Raw genomic sequence first — 10,724 nt, forward strand, 5'->3', positions numbered from 1 at the left:
AACCCGCAGTTACTTTAAAAATAGCTTCTTCAAGAAAGGAGCAGAAAAGAGACAGTGTAGCCTGTGGCTAGTTGGAGTCTAGATGACAAGTGATACCTATCTAACTGACAGTTCCATTGTCTGCATCTCTGCTGTATATCTATCATAATGATTGTGTCTCACAAAATACTATGCATTCGGTAATACACTGATCCTTTTGAGTGACAGGAAAAGAGAGGCTCCCTTTATTGTGCGACACATTACAGATGAGAATTGTGGTATAACCAGCTGTTTGCTTAAAGCACTAAAGTCTTGTATTAAATTATAATTTTGAAAGGCACTATAAAGAAAGATGTGCTATCATTTATATTGAATTAAAGTACAGTATCAGAATTCTTTAATACATATATTTAAAAAATAAATAAAAAAATTAAAACCCGATATGGTACTAAACCTGTGATCCCTTGTAAAAAAAATAAATAAATACATGTTCAAATTAGGATTCAAATCCTCTTATGTCTTCCTTAATGTTTGTAACTTGTTCAAAAATATAACTTTCATCTACAAATTATTATTAGGGACCTTTCAGTGAGAGCTATCCCATTTCTGTTTTCTTGCTTTCAATTATCTTCCCTGCTTTTATTCATTAAAAGGAAATGTATTCTTTTCAAGTTGCACACGACTAATACCTCTGTGCGTTCATTTGAGGTGCCTTGATGTTTGGATCCAGTTACATTACATTTAGAAGTGTCGGTTATGAGAGCAGAAATTACTAAAGCTACTTAGGGATTTTTTTTTTTTTAAGAGATTGATTTAACGAGTACATTATTGGCAGAATTACATAGAGAAATGGCTTTCATCTCTCAGAGGCCTCTGCAGTATGAGATGACATCAACACATGGGGTGAAGTCACTGCCAGTGATCTAATCTCCCCGAAGGATGTATTAAAAAACAAGAGCACAAAGCTTCGAATTGAACGTACTGCTGCCAACCCTGGTCAGTACTTGGTCTGCTCTAAATCATGGATTTGTCTAATGTATGAGCAAGGCATCTAGTGGCGCAGAGGCCTACTGTCACTGTGTGTGACCTAAATGATTCAATGTATTTAAAATGATGTATTTTGTGGCGAAACGCTATGAGCAAAAATAAATGCAAAATTATAAGTGGTGTACTGTAAGTTCTGGACGTGATTTATGTGATGTTATTTTCTAGATTCACTCGCTTATATATGTGGATTGTTGTACAGATATCCCACTAAGGTAAAATGGAGGAAAGAATGGCGCAAAAAGATCTTGTTGACGCTGGCTAGACAAGCTAGCAAAATTTTGAAAGAACAGCAAGTTACTCCACAAAATAAAAATAAAAAATATGGAGAAAAATAACTGAAATGTTTAATGCGCAATGTAAATGTAATGATCGGAACGCTGGTCTAATATGCATAGAAGTTACTGATGGAGAATTGTGCGTGTACGGCAATATGACAGAGGTCTCTACTACATTATTATTGACACCTACATACTAAATACCGTTACATTGTTTGGAATAAAATGCATCCCCAAAAGATAAATTTAATAGCATTAGGGCCTACTGTACTGTAAGCTCCAAAAAGTAAAAAAAAAAGATAAATGACTAAGTTTACACTTACTAAGTTTACACTTACGAAGAAACCAAGGGCAGGGTTTTCAAAAGGTTTTAAGAGATAACTCCAGTGTTAAACAAGAAATTGGTGTGTAGCATTGATTTTGACATTTTGAAGCGGCTGTTATGCCTATTTTATTATTAAATAATCATCCTAATGTGATTTCCGAAATTATGTTGATTTATCAAATAATGTTAATATCTTAATGAGCAGTGCTTCTTGTGACTATTTCTTTTGTTTGCGTGGGAATTTAAAAGAAAATCCGTGTTAATTGTCATAATTTATCAGGAGTTAATTTGCACTTGGAAAAGGAGGGTTTTGATTAACAAAACAGTATATAACTCACCTTGAAACATAAATTTAACGGCTGATGTACGAGAGAGAGAGAGAGAGAGAGAGAGAGAGAGAGAGAGAGAGAGAGAGAGAGAGAGAGAGAGAGAGAGAGAGAGAGAGAGAGAGAGTGTACAGGAGCAGAGTTACTTTCTTACAGACAACCTAGATTATTCAGTATTTGTAGTTATTAAAATATTTTAGCCTTTTCTATAACCATGGTTATGAAGTCAATGCATCCTTAGCTTTTAACCCCTGTGTCTTATCCACACAGCAATGAAGAACAGGTGTACAAGGACACACAGATCCACTAGCAATGTGATCAAGATCATTGATATGGAATTTGCCAAAATGTATTTAATGTTGTCAGACTCCCCTCACACTTTATGTACAATGCACACTTTCACCTTTACAAGTTTGTATGCATATAAAATGTTCTGATAATACTGTAAGTGCTCGGTGGCTACTTCTAATCATGTTGAGTTTATTTATTGCGGAGGCAAGCAAAGAGTACCAGAGAAAATGCATGATTAGAGGAATTCACCGAACCATTAACTATAAACAAATTGTGTGTTGGGTTAGGGAGTTCTAACATAATGTTAAAAGCTTAATAAACATATAATGAAGAGTTACATACATGGTATACATGTATAATAAATAACTCACAAAAAGCACTAAAGAAAATAACTTCCTACTAAAGGTTGCGTTACTATACCATGAGGTCAATACAATAACACTTTTTTTTTTTTAAATACTGCCCCAAGTGTCTCAGAGCTCTCTTTCAGACCAATAAGGCCAAAACAAAATAAGCTAAAACAATTATTTTGTTATGTTATGTTACAATATACCAACTTATCAAACAATTCAGCATGCACAGTTTACATTATATAATTTAGTTGCTTACTTTGTATTAGCATGAATGGTTGAGTTTCCTTTTTAATCTGGAAATACAATACAATATAAATACAATGTGTAGGGTTCACATACAAAATCAAGTTAAATTCTAAAAAAAATAGAACCATTTGGAGTGTAACTCCAAATCAAGAAGTATAAAAAAAGATTGGGGCTATTCTCCTTGTAGCCATGGAAACACTGAAACTCAGGGATTTTTAATGTAATGCAATGTAAATGTTTTAAGAAAACCAGAGCAACTGAATAATTGCTGTCTGAAAAATGACATTAAACACTAACGCTAGCCTTATGTTATTTAATGTAACATTTGTTTTTAATGAAAAAATAGTAGGCGGCAAATCATCAGTTACCAGAAATATAGTGAAAAAAACATTTTGCATGGCTTGATTTCATCATTTAAGTTTTAGTGCCATGATAATATTTTAAACTCCTTCTCTCTGGATAATTAGTGCACAATACGGCATTTGTTTTTTAGGAACTCCTACACAAATTGAAAATACAAATGACAGCCTTAAAACTAAGTACAGTGTAGTCTTAGTACAATGTTTACAGCTATTTACTGTAAAAGTAGATTTAACTTACTGTAGCAAAAGTGGACTACTTACAGATTGAGAAGTACACTACACTATTAGCATAAGAACATTTTGACCGAGAGCAAGCTATACATCTTAAAGGATCCAAGTGTTTCTGCTTCAACATGACTAGGTAGGCCATTCCATACACTTAGTATGCACCTTAAAAGTCAATTAGCCTATATCTGTAAAAGCTATATTATAATCTTGCTTCACCTGTATTCAGAAGGCAAGCACAGCCAAACAAAGGTTTTGTCATTGTGTTTGTCATAAATAACATTTTAAAAAAGCAATGCAACTTCAGCCTTTTGTCTTCTGTGCCAAGCAGGATAAACATTATTCAATTTAACTAAGTTCTCTGAGTAAAATAAAGCTTAAAGAAAAACAATAAAGAAAATGTCATATGCATGCTTTACATGCTACAGGCATATGAAAGAAAATCAGCTACAATGGTCGCAATTTTCCTGATGGCTTCTTCTCTGCATACACCTCCTGTCACTTCCTTTGTAGCCAGTTTGCCTATATTGAGTATGAGATACAAAGCCTGACCAGATAGCCGGCCAGCCGCTCGGGCGAGCCATGGAAAAACCCTGTTTTGTTGCCATGGGCAACTGTAGTCAGGAACGCCAGGCAGTGGAAACAGGGCGAGGTCACTGTCAGGAGGGGATGAATGGTTCATTTTGTAAGTGCATAACTGAACACAACCAAGGGACCCTAATCAATGGGCTAGCAGTGTTGCCATGCATATCTTATGTCTGATAGCAAACTATTATTATTGTTTGATACTCTGCTTCACAGGAGACTCCAGTGGAGATAGAATGTCTAATTACTGCATTCTCCTAAATAGCAGAGGGGTTAGTACTCCCTAATTACTTGAAAGGCTATGACCAAGTCAGAGAAGCACAGCATGGAACTGCAATGTGTCTGATCACCTGAATTCACAAAGGCAGTCTTATTCAATGATAGGTCTGAGCCAAGCTCAAGTCATTAGCAACAAAGACAAATGCCAAGCTGAATGTTCATAAGACATTTTATAGCACTTCGCATTGATATATTCTAGTTAGAGAGTCACCTTACAAAATATACCATTCTGACCTTAATAAAAGAAAAAACATCAGGTCTCATGAGCTACAAAGATTTTTTTTTTTTTGTTTTGTTTTAATACTGGTTGCTAAGCAGTCATTACTCAAAAATGCCAGCAATCAATGTCGTTTGTTTTTAAACAGATCAGGAGCTATTTACCATTTCAATGCCATGTGCAATAGCTGGGTGTCTGGCACCTGTCCAGTATCTATTAACTTTTATTAATTACAGCCAACATAGATTGTGTTTCTGTAGTTTAAGAAGTGCATACTGACACGTAAGCAACAAATGAAACTAGCAACACCATTAGCCATACTACAGACAGCCTCACCTTATTGAACCATAGATCAAGTCCTTTAAAATATTACAGTTTATGTAGTCATTTTGTGACCTTATGACTAAGCAAGATGATTAAAAAAATAATTTATTGGAAAAAATGTCTTAGAGGACATGGTGACGAGATTAAAAAAGGCAGGGAGCTATTTAGTACCAGGAAATGAGTTAATATTTCAATTATGTTGCAGTATACAGTCAAACCTGTTTCTAATGACCACTCATGGGACCAATATAACAGTGGCATTTATTATCTTAATACTAATTTTACATGAGAGATATATTGTAGCGTGTAAAGCAGCACACCCCCCATAATCTTTACAGTTAAACAGACAGGGCAGACACATCGTCTGACCACAATAGTATTAGACACACATATATTTATCAAAGTAGTCACAAGACATATGTTTTGTGTAATCAGGTGGTTTTTAACAAAGGTAATACATCTGGAATCTCTCTACCATTTGCTATCACTGAGATTCCAAATCTTATAATCCTGCGACCATAGCAACAGCAGTGATTGAACCTATTGACTGATTCTAAATAAATACTACCTCTGTTATTTCTCAGTTTTATGGCACTATTTAATCAAACTTTTAGTCCTTAATGGACAAACCTGACAAACACCCCACTGCATAAAAAGAACAATTTCTCAATTCTACAATTTTTTTTTTTTATTTTTTTTTTTTACTGTCAATAAATAAATATTGTAGCTATATTGGATTTCAGTTTAGCATTTGTTATGGTCTAATTAGCATTAAATACAATTCCCAGAATATTTTATGCTAAATAACTGTGCAAAGCTTTTGTTGTGATTCGTATTTGCATGTTATAATTCCTGCATACATTCTCTAAATAGCTGAATAAGTAGGTTTGTGGTGCTGAAAACATTTCTGGGGAAATTATTATAGATTTTGGTTTTTAAAATGGTCTTTAAAATGTATATCCTTGTGCTTACATGTGCAAGTAAACACTGAAACAAAACATTGCAATTAAGTAATGTGAAAACTATACTGAACATAAATCCACCCAACAACCATTTTAATATCCCCAATGCACCAAAACAATGAAGTATGATAAATATGGCTGTTCACAGAGGATTTACATGTGCAGTATTGTTAACTGTATGTGTTACCACAACAGCAACAACATAATTTTCTATCTGTGCATTACAACGACCGACACTTAAAGGGAATATTAAACATATCACTGTAAACCACATTCTTTCATCTCTGTCTTTAAAGATCAATGAAAACACAATTACTGCATCTTTCTTATTGATCCAGCCTCCCACTGCTGCAGGGCTGCTATTAGCAGTGGCTTTAAAGTGTATGAGTTACTTCATATTACTTTGACAATGTTAACAGTACAAAGAATTAACACAGGAGCCATAAGACTAGGCAAAATATAATTGAATTGGGAATACAATAAAAAAAAAAGACATAATATATTTCATTCCAGTATTTTCCAAAGAATTGAATATAATTTCACCATTCTTCAGTCATCACCGGCAATATGCTTGTAATCAAAAATAACTAAAATAAGTAAAAAAGAAAAAGAAAAAAGAAAAATCCATTGATGGATCGTCACTGCTACATGAATTATTGGGATTCTAGAAATTAACTTAAGCATTTGGCAGTATAAAGGTATTATTGCTATATGCGGTTCTTTTTCAACTGTACCATTCTGCACATATAAAACTCTAAAGGAGATCATTAATGTGATGTATACCTTTTGAACATACAACAAATGACATACAATACGAAAGCTACTTAAAGGGTATATAAGGACCTTTTTTTATTTTATTGTGTTACATGTTCCCATGTGTCGATACAACTGTTTAAGTAAGATGAGTGTATTGTTTTATCTTTTTATTTTCTTTTACATTTTGACCACTTTTTTAAACTTTTAAATTGCATTCCGTGCTTCAGGATGGCTTAACATGTACCTGTATGGACCTCTCAGAACTTTCCCATCATCCTCCTGCTTACATATGTAACTGAAATGGATTTACCAGTGAGCAGGAGGAAATGTTGTTCTGAGAGGTCCATGCAGGTACATGCGAAGCCATCTTGAGGCACAGAATGCAATTTAAAAGTTTAAAAAAGTGGTCAAAATGTAAAAATGTACCCTTTAAGCGACAGTAGACTTAAAAGATTTGAAAAATCATGCCCTTTGTCATATAAAATAGATCAAACTAATGTTATTCCTAAAATAATTCAAGTATGGGTTGCTTTTTGTTAAATTTAAATTTGGAGTAAAATAGAAGATTCTGTGAAAATTGATCTGTGTGTATTTATCAAGCTGAGCAAACCTTTCATTTGGTGGAAAAGATTGAAGGTCTATTCTCACCAAGAGTTAGATTAAACCACGCTTTTAATAACTGACACACATAAAAGGAACAGCTTCTACATGCTGACTAGCACAGATTTAAGAAATGTGTTTATGTCATGCTAACTACTAAAGTGGTTTTGGTATATATGAAGGCATTTAGTCTGCAAGCCTTCTGCATTGACTACAGGGAACTGTATAGGGGTCCCGTTTTGAAAGAAATGCAAAAATACAATAACATTAATTAAAACTGGCAAAAACAAGATAAATTGCAGGCAGGAAGTATTGATTTAGTTCCTGCTAGTTGTATGATTATACAGAATGAGATTAAATAATTTCTTCTTTTCAAAATCTGCTTTTGTTTCTATTTAAAGTTGGTCAGGAGTACAGGGGCAGGGTTAATTTGCAAATTTAAACAGCATACCTCCAACTCCAAAGCTTGTTTTCAAGTTGTTATATTATTTAACTCTAGCTGTATGCTTTCACAAACACTAAAGTATTAACTAGAATGAAATACATATCACAGCTGGTAGATACTACAGTATTTGTTGCAATAGATGCTATTCGTCCGATTATTTTTATTTGAGACTGCAGGAACTTTATAATAAACAAAAGCATGTAGAATATTTCATATAAAATATCCTTGTGGAAAGGTGATGGGATTTAGAAAGCTCCATTTTTGGCATGAATAGAATAATGTGAAATACCAGTAGCAGTTGTTTGAAAGCTAGATATTAATTCATTTTTTCTCTGGCTCTGCTGCCCAGTGTTCTCAAGAGACCTGCGTATTTGCTGTGTCTAATTGTGTGTGTTTTACTTCACAAACAGGAAGGGACTTCATTTTGTATTTGTTTTGGAGAACATGAGATTTAAAAATACATCTAAACCTGTGTATGCCAATGTACTAATATGTACCTTGGGATCTCTAATTAGGAAGAAGGGCTATTCTTAAATATGTAAAGATTACACTTGACACACACATGGTGCCAATTCACCTATACATCTAAACTTGACTTACAATGGTATGGTTGTTGTTTGTTAGAGCATATATCCATTAATTTTCATCAAGCACATCCATCATCCACATTCAATGGCTTTTTCCTGCTTTTGGTGGATATTCTGCACTGTGACATGCTATGCAATGCATGATAATTGAAAAGATGCACAGCTTACATGTGAATACTTTCAACAAGACTCATTCAATGATCGTACAAGGCCTGGGTATTTTAGTATAACAAAGTTAAGACCATTTCACATCTCAGCCATAGTTTGAAGCTTAGGTTTTACATCTTAGCTTTTACATTGTTATAGGCTTTTGAATACTACTGAACTGGGTCACACTTTAATTTAAGGACCTTTTATGTTTTTTGTTTATAACTGTTAACAAACAGCTAATAAACATGCTAAAGTACATTATTTATTTTCTGTTAAACACCAGAGCCCTACCAGAGCCCTATGGATGATCAATCAAACACCAGAGCCCTATGGATGATCAATATTCAGTTGATCATATGCTTGAAATTGGTTGAAATTCTTACTGTAGTTGTTTAGCAAATTAAATCAGGTTTTTATTAACCCTAACCCTAACCCTTAACCTTAGCTAAAAATTAACAGTGCTTGTTAACAGTTAATGAACAAACAAAAAAAGGCACTTAAAATAAAGCATGACCCTGAACTGTTTAAAATCCATAGAGGGAATTCCATAAGCGTTCATAGAGAACATACGTTATTCCACATATTAGAATGGCTGAATAGCCAACGGTCCTCAAAGGGGGTTGAAGCTGTTTTAATGGATTATTCCATTCCACTTTCATGGATTATTTCATTTATAGAACAAGTAGATTGTTCAATTAAATACAATTTAAAATCTTTTTTTCCTTGGATTGTTATCTATGGATTGTAATTTGGGACAGCGCGATTCATCCGATAATTCTGATGTTGGATTTGAATGAATTAAAATGAGATATTCAATGTTGAATTAATTCTAAAAATTAAAAGATTCTTTTGTAAAAACATTCAGACTTGTATATATATATAGTTATATATATTGTGAATATATATATACCACATATATTATATATAATATATATTATATATCTATATATATATATATATATATATAATATATATATATATAGTATATAATATATGTATATATATATATATATATATATATATATATATATATATATATATATATATGTATATATATATATATATATATAATATTTATATTTATAAAAGCAGATCTGTAAAGGCATTTATTTACTGAATTGACTTCTGTAATGTTTTTTCAAGAACATTGACCTTGGTTACAGTGAGCAATATGAATATATTAGTTAAGCAAGTTAAAACGCAAACTTACATGCAGAACATTCAGTATTTAATTTTATTGACGTTCTGTGTTGTATTTCTCCATATCTCACTACAATAGTTCCATAAGAAGATAATACAGTACCATTTTCTGCAAGATCAGATTCAGTTCCTGATTTGCATACCCTTCAATCTGGTATCAAAGCCAGGTCAGGAAAGGTTTTCTCATAATGTTTGTATCTCCAATGCTAACAAAGCTAAATATATGCTAATTTCATCTTTTTCCTTTTGCTTCCTCTGCACTCTTTCCCTGTATTAGCTGAAATTCAATTTGGGTCTTTTATTACATGGAGCTTGGATTCATTCCAAAGTTCTCTAGGCTTTTTGTGTGAGCTCTGTATGCAGCAAAGCCAGAAAATACAGAGCACAATTTACTACATGTGCAATGATGCCACAGTATGACTCTTATACAAGTAACTCCACTGAAGAATAATGTTAATCGAGAAGAAAATGCATGTTTGTACAAAAGCCTGCCTGCTGCATTATTTTCTCAATTTGTAATCCATTCATTCATATAACTGCATTTCAAACAGCCCTGTCTGAAACCGTGTCCTTGTCTATGCTGATCTGTGTTGAATAGTTTCTCATGGCTTCTATAGTACATATTGTTTTCTTTAACCATGTGCTAAGTTCTGCAGCAATATTACATGCATTACAGCACAGTATCGGCACCTCCCTTGTAAACAATACATGCATGTTTTTTTTTTTGTTTTTTTTCTGGGAGGGGGTTTTTGATATGTTAACCTGAAACTTTCCCCCCCGTAGCTCACCCCAAGATCCAGTACTGACAGAGAAATCTATTATTTATTAAGGTCTTTTATCTGTGTTACAATTCCAAAGCTGTATTTCTGTATAGTGTTCTGTATAGTTGTATTTCCTTTCTTGCTGAAACTTCTGTTGCTTAAAGAGGAACTCTTAACCTTTAAGAGCTGTTTTTTTTTTTTTTTTTTTTGTAAGAAATCAGTTCACATTTTACTGGTGTTAAAATTATTTTAATTAATTTTCAAAAGCTAAGACATGCTTCAGTTTTTCTGTTTTTTCTTGGTAAACTTAAATCTGTGAAAAAAAGAACCCAATTAAATCCTTAGATTCCTGTTATTTTTTTATGGTTTGTACAAATGAACTTTGATCCTTCATGAAATTAATGAAAAACTGGGCGCTAGAGGCTGTTC

The sequence above is a fragment of the Polyodon spathula genome, chromosome 14 (genome assembly GCF_017654505.1).
Source record: "Polyodon spathula isolate WHYD16114869_AA chromosome 14, ASM1765450v1, whole genome shotgun sequence".
Classification (NCBI taxonomy): Eukaryota; Metazoa; Chordata; class Actinopteri; order Acipenseriformes; family Polyodontidae; genus Polyodon; species Polyodon spathula.